Here is a 16,610-nt window from a genome sequence, read left to right on the forward strand (position 1 = left end):
TATGCCATGCTGTGTTGATTTGGTAATTTCCGTTGTACACTGTTCAATGACAAATATCATCCATCTGTGTCACTCATAGTACTACTGATATTCAAGCTAGTTTGCTGTGGCCATAATGTGTTTTGTTCCCCCCCCCCCCTCCTCCCTCCCCCTCTCTCTCTCTCTCTATCTCTCTCTCTCTCTCTCTCTCTCTCTGACAGCTGTCCTCCAGGTGTCCATATCTTTGAACAAAGTGGAGTTGAGTGTCGGAGAGTCAAAGTTCTTCATCTGCACTGGTAAGGCAGCATGCTCTCTCTCTCTCTCTCTCTCTCTCTCTCTCTCTCTCTCTCTCTCTCTCTCTCTCTCTCTCTCTCTCTCTCTCTTTCACTCTCTCTATTTCAATTAAATTCAAAGGTGCTTTATTGGCATGAGAAAACGTACGTTTTTTATTGCCAAAGCAGAAGTGGTAACAAATAAATATTGGATATGAATAGGAATGAAATAAAGGTGTAAACAGAGCTGTGTTACATTAACACACTTAGGGTAAGAAGATTGTGCATTTTCTGTCACAGATAGTAGTTATACATCCATATAGGATCTCTCTCTCTCTAAATAGCAGATCTACAAGCTCATATCGCGCCACCGAGTGGCGCGATACGAGCTTGTAGGTCTGCTATTTTCTCTGCCCTGAAGAGATGGTGCAGCTTTGGTTGGTAAAGGTCACACTCAGGAGTGGAAGTGTGCTGGTGTGGGCCGTGGTCATGCAGGGACCCTAAAGGGTTCCTTGAGGAGGTTCCAAATGGACCCTTATCCCATTCTGACCTGAGATCAGATTCATACGAGGTTTCCACTGGACACACACTGGTCTGATGAACCCATTCTGACCTGAGATCAGATTCTAAAAATGTCAGTCGTTCTTCGATCTTTCAAAAAATAGCAGACCTACAAGCTCGTATCGGGACGGGACATGTAGGCCTGTATCATGTGCTGTCTGCGTGCATATAAGCGCTATGCGCTCCAGTGAAATTGTGCGGCTTGAGAAAAATGAGTTAATTTGTGTTGGATAAGGGCTTATTGGTGGGTTTTCCGTAGCTTGAGGTGGCTTCATCATAGTAGTCAAATGGAAGTAAAGCCTGTACTGTACTGTATGCAACATTTATACTCTCTACCTGGCAGCAGAACAGAAGCCACCTCATTAGCATTTGAATGAATACATGTTCGCCCAACACCTCTTGGCTCAAGCGCCCCCCCACCCCCCTAAAGGTGTGTGACTACGTGACTAGGGGGGAGGCGATATTCAGTCTTCATTTCAGTGGGTGCATATTGGCTTATTATTTTTGCCAGTGGGTGCTAAAGCTATACCACGCAACCCCCGGAGTTGACATGCCTGTTCACAGGTCAGAGAAAACAACACGATACAGTACAATACAATACAGCAGTATAAAACAATATACAAGTTAAAACAACACACAGTTATATATTAGGCCTATACTGATGACACACAGTACTCAAGTACTCATTTGTTTTTTTTAGTCATATTTTTGTCATCTGAAATGTTTTTTGTGTAGGCCTGTATGTCTTTTCTTCCCCCTTTCAGAAAATTGTTAGATTTAGAAGATATAGGCTATCTTCAGAATCCGAATCAATATTTAGAGGATGTGAGCAAGTGACTCATTCTCCTTGACGTGACATGGAGAAAAGGCTCTCTCTCTCTCTCTCTCTCTCTCTCTCTCTCTCTCTCTCTCTCTCTCTCTCTCTCTCTCTCTCTCTCTCTCTATCTCTCTCTCTCCCTTCCTTTGGCTTTAAGACTCATTCTCCTTGACGTGACATGGAGAAAAGGCTCTCTCTCTCTCTCTCTCTCTCTCTCTCTCTCTCTCTCTCTCTCTCTCTCTCTGTCTCTCTCCCTTCCTTTGGCTTTAAGACTCATTCTCCTTGACATGACATGGAGAAAAGGTTCTCTCTCTCTCTCTCTCTCTCTCTCTCTCTCTCTCTCTCTCTCTCTCTCTCTCTCTCTCTCTCTCTCTCTCTCTCTATCTCTCTCTCTCCCTTCCTTTGGCTTTAAGACTCATTCTCCTTGACGTGACATGGAGAAAAGGCTCTCTCTCTCTCTCTCTCTCTCTCTCTCTCTCTCTCTCTCTCTCTCTCTCTGTCTCTCTCCCTTCCTTTGGCTTTAAGACTCATTCTCCTTGACATGACATGGAGAAAAGGTTCTCTCTCTCTCTCTCTCTCTCTGGAACATTGATGTATTTTCCTAGCATGCAGCTATGGGCCCCTGTGGGACTCACTCATGCCATGTAGGCTGTATGGCTCCTCTCCAGTCAGCCAACCCACCACTGTGTGCGTGTGCGTGTACGTGTGCGTGTGTGTGTGTGTGTGTGTGTGTTTGTGTATTACTATAGTAGTGAGATTAAAATGTCCTCACAAGTACACGGTAGTGTAAAATAGCAGGTCTACAAGAGCACGACGCTTCACGCCACGTTGCGAGCTTGTAGATCGGCTATTTTCACTACTTCTTGAACATTTGTTTTCGAATTCACGCAAACAGCTACGGTAAATGTCGGAAACAAAGAATTATATATTTTTATTTGCCTCTGAGATAGTGGAGTAGAAGTGAAAGTACTGGACATTGAATGTAAAGTAAAATAAAAAAGAAAATGTACTTTTTTTTACTTAAGTAAATGTACTTTTTGCACTGGGTTACTTTCCACCACTGGAAGGTTACAGATGGAAAGTATTAAAGGCACAGAGAATAAAGGGCGGAGGGATTTGAAAAGAGAAAAGACATCCAAGTGAGAATAAATATATGATGAAGCAATTCCGACTCGTGACATTCCGAGAAACACGCACTTGTTAGGCCTTTCATATGAAGCACTGTAGCCTTGAGGCTCTAACCATGGCCTTTGTCCCTCTACAGAGTCCTAGCGGTGACAATCACAGGCACAATCCTGTCTTCTTATTATCAGTGCAGCTCGGCCATACTTTCAAACCAATGAAACATTTAAACCCTTCTCAGTCCTGCTTGGAAACATGCTGCTGGGCTATAGTCCAGATCAGGGGCCTTTTTTTCAGGCCCAATAAGGACCCTGCCTGAACCTTTAGCCGAGAGACAGATGAAGTCAGATAAATAAAATATGTTCAATTTTCAAAGATTTGTGCCGCATTTTCACAAATAGCTGACCTATACAAGCTAAGTAGATCTGTTATTTTTCAATAGCTAAATTATAACATAATGTTTAAAAAACACCAAAAGGGGTTCCCGCTAAAATGGGTTATAGCATCACAAATCACAATCTCTTTAACCACTTGTATACGTTGGCTGTTCAAAAATAGCAGATCTACAATCTCACAGCTATCTTCTGGGAATGTAAAAGTTCTCACCACACTGTATTAGTGAGTAGTGACTATCTCGGACCCCCCGGTTGAAGACCTATACAGTATATTGTTTAGAGCCGTAGTGGTTCTCAAACTTCATTATTTGTTTAAATATCAAGCCGAATACTACTTCTGGTTCACCGGGGGGAATTTTGGGGATTTTCAAAATAAAACGGCTGAAGGCGTCGCCAGTGCAGGACCATTATTTTGAAGATGCATCCTTTGCAGGAGAAAGTGTGAGAACTATACTGCTTTAGCACGCCACTGCTACGGCAAACATAACCCCATTCAACATTGTAACAGAAAGTTACACTGTCAAAGCCCCCAGCATGCCCCTGCCACTGTAGTATTAAAAGATTAAAAGTATTAATCCGGGCCACTTCCAGACAGTCACTGGTTTAAAACAATATTGAATTAGGTCACTGTGAGGTGAGGACACTCCCGCCCGGCGGGGGCAGAGGCTGGGAGCCTCATGAACAGCTCTCAGCGGGTAAAAAAGATTAGTCTGTTTGTTATGAACGGTCGTACCACCCGCCATCTTGGTGCGCCGCCACAAGACCCTCCTCCATGAGGTGTTGTACCCCGTTCATTTGCATTGGCCTCAATTTCCCAGAAGCCCTAGCAGCCCCAGCGCATGGGTTTATTTCCGGTTTCGTCATCATAACGTGACGGCCTCGTCACCAGGTCCGCGACAAAGCCGCTGTTTCTTTTTAATTATAAAAATACGGCGAATTAAACACATAAAACAAAAGGCGGGTTTAGCGTATTAAGCAGAGTCGATCGTTGGATTAAACAATTAGCGGCCGTCAAACTGTTAATATCATATTGTCCCTCAAACTTATTTCTAATGGTTTGAAAAGAGATCACCACTCTGATAAAAAACAGTCCTTGTCATTTCTTTCTGGACTTTGAAAGCAGTTTTAGCTGGTGGTGGGGGTGCTGATATGCAGTTTATTTTATATTTGAGTCATCATAATACTGATGCTAGATAAAATAAAACCAGGCTTGTTTCCATTCCATGCCAGCTTGGAAAATCGACAATGGCGGACATTGTAAACAAAGTGGAAATGCACATTTGTTATATGAAGAAGCGGAGGAATTATACAAAGTAGGGTGACATTGATGACATCACGATGAGGACAAAATCAGTCGAGCTGTTCCTGAGAGCAATTTCCATTAAAGCACCGATATGGTATGAAAGCCTGATTGTTAATTTTCTTTGAAAAAGTAGAATTTTATGTTATAGTTCAGATTATAGACAGATTATCCTGTTGGCCAAAATGTCACCCTTGTTAGTCATAATATTTTCTAACGTGTACAGTTCTTAGCTACAGTACATTGTCATTACAATGTCTGTGATCTGACAGAACTTTGATTAGCAGAATTCAGCTAAACAAAGCCATGGAAGTATCGAAGTATCACAAAAAATAGTGTTTCGAGAATCATTGATGCGATTGTGAAAATATATGTTCAATTCCATTCATGGAGCTATTGGCATGAGAAAATGTATACATACAAACGTATGCATAATGTATACCAGTGAAAAATTGTATCTGTAACTTTTGTTTAATTGAAAAAAGGTTACCTTCAAGCACAAACTAGTTGTATGGATGAATTAATGCTTTAAACATTTTATTTTTCTCTTCAGAGTAAAACAGACAGTGTAAATTGCTTTGGAAAACTGTTAAGAAGATATGTTACATGAATGTGGCAAGTACTATTACGATGTTTTACTTATTTCTCTCCGTAAATTATGGCTTTACTTAATCACAAAAGAGGCACAGTGCGTCGTCGTGGTGAGCTTACAGATTGGCTATTTTCACTCCTTAAACGTTTTAAAAATAATGATGTTTCCACCCGACAGTGACGATTTGAAAGGCCAGTTATGTCTCCTTAACACATTCTGAACGGGAACCCATTTTGGTGTCGGCATCACGTTATGCTTTAGCTATTGAAAAATAGCAGATCTACAAGCTCATATCGCGCCACCGAGTGGCGCGATACGAGCTTGTAGGTCTGCTATTTTTGAAAAATCTAAGACACTTTTAGAATCTGATCTCAGGTCAGAATGGGTTAATGAATGTAGACAAGCAGAGGTGCTGCGCGGTACCGCCTCCATAACAGCTGCATGTGGGTTTCACACTGACGCAAACAGCCTTCAATTGTCGGCAGAGGGCAGGGAAATATAATTACGGGACAAACTGTTGTGTTTTTTTACATTCCCTCGTTAGCAGTAATGTCGGTCATACTGTACGTAGGTGTGTTCACACTCTCTGAATGCTGCACCGACAATGCTGTTTATGGGTAAATGGGCAGTGGTTTTATTATTTTTTAAAGTATCAATACTACAATGTAGAAATACTCTGTTACAAGTAATAGACAGGGATTTTTGTTTTACTTGAGTAAAAGTACAACATTGTTATCAAAATGTACTTGCTACCAGACGTAGAAAGTACTCGTAATGCAGAATGTCCCATTTCACATGTTTTCAAATGTATAAATTGAATAGTACAAATTATTGTAGGCCTATAAACTGCCTTCACCTGCCAGCAGCATGTCCAGCAGGCCTCTAAATGAAGCCTGTCAGTTAATAGTGTCATCTGGTGACATGTTGACAGCATATTATGGAGTACCAAAATATCCTTGAGGGCGGCGTCAACATAATGTGTCACGTGGTGGCAGCGGTGGCCATGTTTTTGGGATTGGTAGTAAACAAGACGGTCTGGCTCGTACAGGGCTTAGAGCTTGTAAACTGACTCCTCAGCGTACTATATAAAACGTTCTTACTTTATTACTTACAATGGTGCAGACCTGCTCAGTTTATAAGTGTTGAGGAAATGTGCGTTGAGGAAATGTGCTAGAGAAAAGGAGGTCGATTTCCCAGCGTTCCAGCATGCATGGTGCAACATCACGGAGCTTCACATTGACATTAAACCCATTCTGACCTGAGATCAGATTCATACGAGGTTTCCGCCGGACACACACTGGTCTGATTAACAACGAGATGGCTTGGATCTCACCAGCTCAGCTGTACGACGCGTCGCAAAGAAATAACACTCAACAACCTACCTATCCAAGTACAGCCGTGCTATAGTTCACCACCTACATGGCATTGTCACAAAGGTAAATTATTACCAAAAACGTGAAACTACTATTTTGTCAACTAACTAAAAGTGTCTTTTTGTTCACCCTGTGTCTGTCGATTTTCTGTTGTTCCAGTAGCTTTAGTTTTATTTATGTGACACATTATGGTGCTGTAACGTCTCAATTTCCCTTTGGGGATTAATAAAGTATATCTCATCTCATAACTTAGAGTAATGTTTGTTGTAGCAACTATAATGTAATGTAATGCCGGCTAGGGTAGCCCAGCTGCTGTGTTGTTCCACACGAACTAAGAGCCCTATTTTTTGGTTGATTGAAGCCTTTGTTAATAAGTAGCATTACTAAGTTACATAACTAATTAGCAATGGTGTTGTTTCTTCCCCCAGGCAAACCATGGAACAGACTGCAAGCTGCTGTACTGAGAAATGCTCTTGAATCTTGAAACATTGTCATTCATATGCAAACGATGAGTTGTCATTTAGGACATGATCAATCCAGTTCTGAATCAGTTCTAAATGATTCAAAACAATGAACACAGTGTTCACGGGTCCCCCCTTTTTTCTAATCATGTATATTTTTATTGCATATTAGTGTATACAGTATTTGTATGTCTTTAAAGCAGTTGAGACGAATGACGGTCTAAATCCATAGTAATTATCCATAATGTATAAATGATGCATTAGGCTTCAGTTCAGAATAAATTATGACTGTTATTCGTCTCAACTGCTGATGAATTGAAAATGGAGGGCCATTATGTAAATATTCTGATGAATTGAAAATGGAGGACACTTATGTAAACAAGTACTTTTTTCTGGTTTTATCCTCTTAGTAGTTTTTGTATTGACCTTTACTTTTCCTAAACTGTACTCATTAACTGTAATACAAAAATCAATCGGGTAGGTGTCAGAATAAGCTATATTTAGCTGAATTACACTGGTGTGCTGCCAAGATGAGACAAAAATACAATATATATTTCACCATAACTTACATAAGCACACAATGTTGTATTAGGACCATTGTTGTGTAAATGTTCTGATCAATTGGAAATTGGAGGACCCTTATCCCATTCTCAACGGGCACCCATTTTGGTGTCAGCATCATGTTATGCTTTAGCCATTGAAAAATAGCAGATCTACAAGCTCATATCGCGCCACCGAGTGGCGCGATACGAGCTTGTAGGTCTGCTATTTTTGAAAAATCGAAGAGCGACTGACATTTCTAGAAACTGATCTCAGGTCAGAATGGGTTAATCAGACCAGTGTGTGTCCAGTGGAAACCTCGTATGAATCTGATCTCAGGTCAGAATGGGTTATGTAAACCAGACCAAACCATAAGTGTTCTTGAATCTTGAAATTGCTGTCATTCAATCATATGTAGCATCATCATGCCATCATGTGTTATCATCATAAGCAATCATACATTATACTGTATTCACAGTGCAGCTCTCTGGCTATAGTGGTATACAACTAGAAAAAAAAGTAATGACGTCTTCTGTCATTTGTTTGAGCACCCCACCCCAAATGTAAAATAAATGTGGGCCATGAGAGATTCCTGCAAAATACGCTATGAAAGCAATTACATGTATAATAGCTCGTTCCTTCAAAGAACCACCAGCTGTACTTAGTGTAGAAGTGGTGGCAGCAAAGGAATTGGTTGGAATAACGTGTTCCTTCCACGCGCTACGTCCAACCAGGGAAACTCCCCCCTGTCAGGTGTAAAGGAGCAACTTGGACACTCAGGCATGAAGGAAGCATGAGTTCAAGTCCGTTGCTCTCCCCTTGTCCCCCATATATGGGGACTAGGTTGGTGGAGGGTGTGTAGAGCCCAGGATCACATTAGATAATTGACACAGGGGTGAAAAATGGGTTACAAAATCGTGGGATAAAAATGTAGTAAAAAAAAGAAAGAAGTGGTGGCAGCATGTCAGAATAATCTTCTGTCCAGTCATATGGAGAGACGTCAATGTCTGCGATTATGCAGAGGGTTGTGGACCATTAGACCAGCTTGTCGCTGTAGGCAATGTACGGTATGTTGAGAGTCGGAGAGCGAGCCGAGGTTCTTCCACGATTATGCCAATGACCCCCATTTTAGCCATAGCCTCAGGCTGCGGGGCCCCTTTGAGAAATGGCTTTTTAAAACCAGTCCAAATTAGGATTTATTTTATGTTCATCCCACTAATTCTGTGACCCATTTTTCGCCCAGTGTCAATTATCTAATGTGATCCTGTTCCTCTGCCAACCTGGGAAGAGCAACGGACTGACCTCATATACCTCCTTCAATGCATGAGTGTCCAAGCTGCTTCTTTTCACCTGACAGGGGGGAGTTTGATGTAGCGCGTGGAAAGGAACACGTTATTCCAACCAGTTCCTTTCCCCTCCATCAGGTGGCCAGGGGGACCAGCATGTTTTTTTTTGTGAGGGTACCTACCCTAGAGCATGGGTTCCCAAACCTTTCAGCCCGCAACCCCCAAAAATAATGCTACAATTGACTCGCGCCCCCAACCTAAACCTGTAGGTTATTTTATGTATGGTGCACATTGTCCACACATTAATCCTAGGGCACACACACACACACATGCAGGTGCACGAGCACACACGCACGCTCAGCGCCTCCGAGACATCTCTTCCCTGCAGGTCCAGCAGTGTCCTCTCTCCTCTCCTCTCCTCTCATATTTCCCTGCAGACCTTAAACAATTTCTGTAGCAAAGCTGTCAGCTGGGGGCGCCACCGAGGGAGAAGGTGCCACTTGCTTTACCACTAATTTTAGCACCGAGGGGGCCCGTCAAGACAGTAATAAATCTTTTTTTTTTTTCAGTCTTTTTCTTTTTTCACTAGAGCATTGACATTGCTTAAAGGTATTTCAGCATTGTCGTCTCTGTCGGGTGGAAACCTCGTATGTCCAAATCTGGTACTTTTCAGGATTCAAAATCATCAAGTATAGCAGAGCTACAAGCTTGCATTTTGAGCTTGTAGATCTGCTACTTTAGATGCTTTTGTGTGATACTGTAGTATGATCAAGTAGGGCGTTGATTTACAAAAATATAAAAAAAGAAAAAATTGAGTTATCACGGCGGTCACATGGTTCATAAAACAGTGAAACACACACACACACACGCGCGCGCGCACACACATCCTAAAGGACGACCTTACCCATTTTCAACATATCTTATGAATCCGTCTACCAGTGACATCATCGATGGTGAATCCAAGCTAATAGAAACTGCAGGCTTTCCCTGGAAATTATGGAAGCCATTGTTCTCATGTTAATAAAACATCTTGTTTGAAAAACAAAAGTCAGCCTACAGAAGTCACTGGTAGGCAGGTTTCTGAACTGTCCACAGCCCTGCTCTGAGACACAGACTTGTTTTACCATTTCATAATGCAGATTAGTGATAGATAAATACTTCTCAGAATGCTTGGAGATGCAGGAGATCCTGTCACATCACACCCATCTTGTTTTCCTTGCATTGGCTCCCAGTAATCCATTATACTAATACATATATATACGGTATGGGTGACTCATACAGTACAGTATTAGGAGGGAAGTATGAGTCACCGGGAAGAAGGACGGGTGTTTAAAAATAATCTAACCTAAAATCGAGGTTGAACAATGGGTTTGTATAGGAAGGGGTAGGAGAAAATTAATATCAAATATCTAAATACTGAATCAAGCAACTTAAAAACTGTCTGTGGTGTTCACATAAACTTGATTAGCCCATTCTGACCGGGCACCCATGTTGGTGTTGGCATCATGTTATGCTTTAGCTATTGAAAAATAGCAGATCTACAAGCTCATATCGCGCCACCGAGTGGCGCGATACGAGCTTGTAGGTCTGCTATTTTTGAAAAATCGAAGACACTTTTAGAATCTCATCTCAGGTCAGAATGGGTTAATAATAAAACTGTCAGGATGTAATAGACATTTTTAGAATCTGATCTCAGGTCAGAATGGGTTAAACAATGAAAAGGCCAAACATGACCCCGGTAACTACCGACCGGTGTCAATTTTGAGCTCTGTATCAAAAATCTTCGAGAAGATAATTAACGAGCAACTAAATGAATACCTAAATAGGAATAACCTAAAGTATACAGTAAACTCCAATCTGGCTTTAGAAAATCGCACTCAATCGACACACGTTTATTATATTTAACAGAACAAATTAGGAAAGAAGTTGACAATGGAAAACTTTGTGGAATGGTGCTGCTGGACTTACAGCGAGCGTTCGACACAGTGGAACCCTGTAGGTTACTGAGCAAGCTTGAGGCCATGGGGGCAGACAGGGCAACTTGTAAATGGTTCAAATCATATCTGACGGGGCGCGAACAAAGGGTAGAGGTGAATGGCGTTTTATCTGACCCAAACATCATGGAATGTGGAGTTTTCCACAAGGAAGCATTCTACGTCCAGCCCTATTTTCAGTGTACGTGAGTGATATATGACAGATGCTTGTAACTGTGATTTGTTCCTGTACGCTGATGATTCTGCTCTGCTAATGTCCCCACAAGGATCAAACCACTTAACCCATTCTGACCTGAGATCAGATTCTAAAAATGTCTATTACATCCTGACAGTTTCATTATTAACCCATTCTCACCTGAGATCAGATTCTAAAAGTGTCTTCGATTTTTCAAAAATAGCAGACCTACAAGCTCGTATCGCGCCACTCGGTGGCGCGATATGAGCTTGTAGATCTGCTATTTTTCAATAGCTAAAGCACAACATGATGCCAACACCAAAACGGGTGCCCGGTCAGAATGGGTTAAGAAAGCTCCCTGAGTGAGGAAGTAGTTAGTTCCTGGCTTATAGATAATAAGTTATCTTTACACTCAGGGAAGACCTGAATCAATTCTGTTTTGCTCGACAATCTAATTGGGAAGAAGCACAGACTTCAAGATCAAAATAATTTCGGAATACATAGCAGCAAAATCATCAGTGAAATGCCTTGGTTATATTTTGGAGGGTAACTTAAACGGCCGAAGTATGTTCAGCAATGTGCTAAACAAAGGTCTCCGGACTGACTACGTTTCTAGCTCGAACAGCAAGATACATGGATATAGGGAGACAAAATGAGTGGTGGCCAACTCCCTTATCCTGTGTCACTTTGATTTTGCGTACAGTACATTGTGGTTTGAGGGCTTGATTAAGTCTTTTAAATCAGGGTTATACTAGGGATGGAACCCAGAACCCATATAGGAAGGAACCAGTTCAGAGAGCTGAACTGGCTCCCAGTAGAATGCAAGGTTACAATGGCTAGACTAAACATGGTCCATAAAATTTAATTCAGTTTTAAGAACATGTTTCACGGTAAACGAGGTACAGAACCATTTCACCAGAGCTAGTATTGCAGATGTGGTGCTCCCTACTTTTAAAAGTAAAGTGGGCAAATGCTCATTCATGTATATAGGAGCCACACACAGTGGAACAGCCTGGAAACCAGCGTTAAACTGACATCCAATTTGAGGACATTTAAACAGAAGACTAAACAATGGCTACTGTAAAAGGTTCCCCTATAAAGGGTCAGCTTAGAGGGATGGGTAGGGACGTACTTGTTGTGTAATGTGTATGTAATGTTTATGTACTGTTATGTATTTGTTCCGTTCTGTGTGAGAGGACCTCAGTGGAAATAAGTCTTTGGACTTTGCTGTGTAATCCTTGAATCGCTGATTATAATCCCGTATTATGATTGCTTTTCTAAATAAATCAAATCAAATCAAAAAAAAGTATTTTTAAGCGACATATTCCTTTAACCCATTCTGACCGGGCACCCATTTTGGTGTTAGCATCATGTTATGCTTTAGCTATTTAAAAATAGCAGATCTACAAGCTCATATCGCGCCACCGAGTGGCGCGATACGAGCTTGTAGGTCTGCTATTTTTGAAAATAATCGAAGAACTAGTTGACATTTTTAGAATCTGATCTCAGGTCAGAATGGGTTCATCAGACCAGTGTGTGTCCGGCGGAAACCTCGTATGAATCTGATCTCAGGTCAGAACGGGTTAAAGCCATCCATTGAATTCGGATTTTGCCCAGACATATCAGTAGGAGGAGATCTCTTATCGTCTGGCTATGTGAGACTATACTGTATCTGGCCAGTAACCAACAATAACACCAGATATCATGCAGCATTGCTGTTTTTTTGTTTTGTTCTTTTTTTTTCTCCCAAAATGCAGTCCAGCAGAATCAATACACACACGCACCCACGCACGCACACACACACACACACACACACACACACAGACACAGATAGACACACACCGAGAGAGAGAGAGCAACAATGACCATAACTCATACAAACCACTGCGAAGCAACATTCTACAGTAAAAAAAGGAGTCTCGAGCCTGAAACGGCTGATCCGGTGCTTTTACAGGGACATAAGTTGCAGAAGGAGAAGAGACTGTGGAGCAGCACGGACATTTAGAGCCTTTTATCAGAATCGTGAAACTCTGATGAAGACCGCAAGGTCGAAACGTTAGTCGTTTTTGTATACTTGGCACCCAATAAAAGGCTCTAAATGTCTGTGCTAGTGCTCCAGTCTCTTCTCCTTCTGCAACATTCTACAGTACTTTGTGCCGTGTGACTATAGTGTCACAGCCCCTGTAGTTAGGTCTACTAGGGCCTGTGTGGTTTGTTAGGTATAGGCCTAGTCTTGTGCTTCCCACAGGGCACTGCCGAGTTTCTGATCAGGTGCATTGGAAGCACCTGGCCAGTGTTCCCAAGGTGCACTATAAATGGCTGGGCGTTGGCCACGCTCAGTCTCTCTCTCCTTTCCATGAGAGCAGCAGCATCTTTGCACCATTCAACACCCCACACTACACCCACCACACATCCACTCACTGACACTACTGATCTACTGAATAACACACTCCACCTTAGTACTGTATTGTTCGTTTGATTCATATGTTTGGTTATATTGTAAATAAATGAATGGTTTGTGCGCTTTTAAACAGCCGTGTGTATCTTCCTCCTTTGTTATGGCCCAAGAGCCAGGTCATAACAATATAGCCAGTGTGTGGAATCCCTACTGGTGGGTGCGGCCTCTATAGGTCACACAGTCCTCACTCCACCAGCTACCTTGGTGGGGGTCACGCTGTAGTGCCAGGCCCAGTTACCTTGGTGGGGTCACGCTGTAGTGCCAGGCCCAGTTACCTTGGTGGGGTCACTCTGTAGTGCCAGGCCCAGTTACCTTGGTGGGGTCAACGCTGTAGTGCCAGACCCAGCTACCTTGGTGGGGTCAACGCTGTAGTGCCAGACCCAGTTACCTTGGTGGGGTCACGCTGTAGTGCCAGGCCCAGTTACCTTGGTGGGGTCACGTTGTAGTGCCAGGCCCAGTTACCTTGGTGGGGTCAACGCTGTAGTGCCAGACCCAGCTACCTTGGTGGGGTCAACGCTGTAGTGCCAGACCCAGTTACCTTGGTGGGGTCAACGCTGTAGTGCCAGACCCAGCTACCTTGGTGGGGTCAACGCTGTAGTGCCAGACCCAGTTACCTTGGTGGGGTCACTCTGTAGTGCCAGGCCCAGTTACCTTGGTGAGGTCACGCTGTAGTGCCAGACCCAGCTACCTTGGTGGGGTCACGCTGTAGTGCCAGGCCCAGCTACCTTGGTGGGGTCACTCTGTAGTGCCAGGCCCAGTTACCTTGGTGGGGTCAACGCTGTAGTGCCAGACCCAGTTACCTTGGTGGGGTCACTCTGTAGTGCCAGGCCCAGTTACCTTGGTGGGGTCACGCTGTAGTGCCAGACCCAGTTACCTTGGTGGGGTCACGCTGTAGTGCCAGGCCCAGCTACCTTGGTGGGGTCAACGCTGTAGTGCCAGACCCAGTTACCTTGGTGGGGTCACGCTGTAGTGCCAGGCCCAGCTACCTTGGTGGGGTCACGTTGTAGTGCCAGGCCCAGCAGGACAAACGCATCACAAAGTGTGCTGTGGGGCAGGCTGAAGGTTGTTTACCTCTGAAAGGCTGCCATGGATGCTGCTGATTTCAGACTCTGTGTGGATCCACTGTAGTGTTTCCATGGAGTATAATATGTCTGCGGGTATACTATTATTATTTATAGATGTTGTTATTGTGCATAATGTATGTATGCCCCCTCCAGTGGTGAGGGGGCTATCAAACTATCAATACCAGCATGTAGAAATACTATACTGTTCAAAGTAAATAATAGCGTCACCCTAATTTTAACCTGCACTTATCATATTTGGATACTTTGGCTAGTCAAAAAATAGCAGATCTATAAAACAAGCCACTCCCTTAAACTGTTTAAACTGTTTAAGTGCCAGGGACGTCATCCCGTCTTTATTACGTCTTTGTAATGGACACCACGGGCGTTAAAGACATCTTTTCAAAATTCATTCTTATTTTATTTATTTTTTTATTTTTTCAGGTGATGACATGCACATTACATGCATAATAGAATTACAAAATTATTTCTTTCTTTATAATGGGAGAATTGGCACTCGGAGCCTAAACTGGTGACCACCAGGTGGCGCTGAAGGAGCTTAGAAACAATAGGTGATTGTATGCTGCATGTCGTGAGCTTCAGGTCCACAGAGGTGCCACTGTTTGGTCCCTAGCCCATTCTGACCGGGCACCCATTTTGGTGTCGGCATCATGTTATGCTTTAGCTATTTAAAAATAGCAGATCTACAAGCTCATATCGCGCCACCGAGTGGCGCGATACGAGCTTGTAGGTCTGCTATTTTTGAAAAATCGAAGAGCGACTGACATTTTTAGAATCTGATCTCAGGTCAGAATGGGTTCATCAGACCAGTGTGTGTCCGGCGGAAACCTCGTATGAATCTGATCTCAGGTCAGAATGGGCTAGTGTCCCTATAGCTTCCCTTCTGTCCCATCCAGGGGGGACCCAACACCCTATAGCTGCCCTTCTGTCCCATCCAGGGGGGACCCAACACCCTATAGCTGCCCTTCTGTCCCCATCCAGGGGGAAGCCACCACCCTATAGCTGCCCTTCTGTCCCCATCCAGGGGGAAGCCACCACCCTATAGCTGCCCTTCTGTCCCCTCCAGGGGGAAGCCACCACCCTATAGCTGCCCTTCTGTCCCCTCCAGGGGGAAGCCACCACCCTATAGCTGCCCTTCTGTCCCCTCCAGGGGGAAGCCACCACCCTATAGCTGCCCTTCTGTCCCCATCCAGGGGGAAGCCACCACCCTATAGCTGCCCTTCTGTCCCATCCAGGGGGAAGCCACCACCCTATAGCTGCCCTTCTGTCCCATCCAGGGGGAAGCCACCACCCTATAGCTGCCCTTCTGTCCCCATCCAGGGGGAAGCCACCACCCTATAGCTGCCCTTCTGTCCCCATCCAGGGGGAAGCCACCACCCTATAGCTGCCCTTCTGTCCCATCCAGGGGGAAGCCACCACCCTATAGCTGCCCTTCTGTCCCATCCAGGGGGAAGCCACCACCCTATAGCTGCCCTTCTGTCCCCATCCAGGGGGAAGCCACCACCCTATAGCTGCCCTTCTGTCCCCATCCAGGGGGAAGCCACCACCCTATAGCTGCCCTTCTGTCCCCTCCAGGGGGAAGCCACCACCCTATAGCTGCCCTTCTGCCCCATCCAGGGGGAAGCCACCACCCTATAGCTGCCCTTCTGTCCCCATCCAGGGGGAAGCCACCACCCTATAGCTGCCCTTCTGTCCCATCCAGGGGGAAGCCACCACCCTATAGCTGCCCTTCTGTCCCCATCCAGGGGGAAGCCACCACCCTATAGCTGCCCTTCTGTCCCCATCCAGGGGGAAGCCACCACCCTATAGCTGCCCTTCTGTCCCCATCCAGGGGGAAGCCACCACCCTATAGCTGCCCTTCTGTCCCCATCCAGGGGGAAGCCACCACCCTATAGCTGCCCTTCTGTCCCCATCCAGGGGGAAGCCACCACCCTATATCTGCCCTTCTGTCCCATCCAGGGGGGAACCCTCCACCACTCCGGCCTGGGGCTCTACTCTGGCAGATTGATGGCTCCCAGAATAGCAGGCAGGCCTTCCCCCACTGGCACTCTGTCTGAACCGCTGGGTTTACAGTACACAGCTGCAGAGACACCAAGAGAGTACAGATGCTTCCAGGCAGTCCGCTCCACCGCCCTCCCACCGCCCTCACCCCTCTCTCTCTCTCTCACACGTACAGTAGACAGATGTGTGCACATTTCGTATA

The 16,610-nt window shown here is 44.4% G+C and overlaps 1 protein-coding gene across 1 annotated transcript in view; it reads left to right on the forward strand.

The window, feature by feature from the left end:
• Nucleotides 1–204: 204 nt before the first annotated feature.
• LOC310875769 (neural cell adhesion molecule 2-like) overlaps nucleotides 205–16,610 on the forward strand; it is a 116,702-nt gene continuing 100,296 nt past the window's right edge. The window contains exon 1 of the mRNA XM_083789114.1: nucleotides 205–275. The gene's annotated coding sequence lies outside the window, so the exon portion shown is untranslated. The remainder of the gene's footprint in view (nucleotides 276–16,610) is intronic.

The sequence above is a fragment of the Protomyctophum parallelum genome (genome assembly GCF_964188405.1).
Source record: "Protomyctophum parallelum genome assembly, chromosome: 18".
NCBI lineage: Eukaryota > Metazoa > Chordata > Actinopteri > Myctophiformes > Myctophidae > Protomyctophum > Protomyctophum parallelum.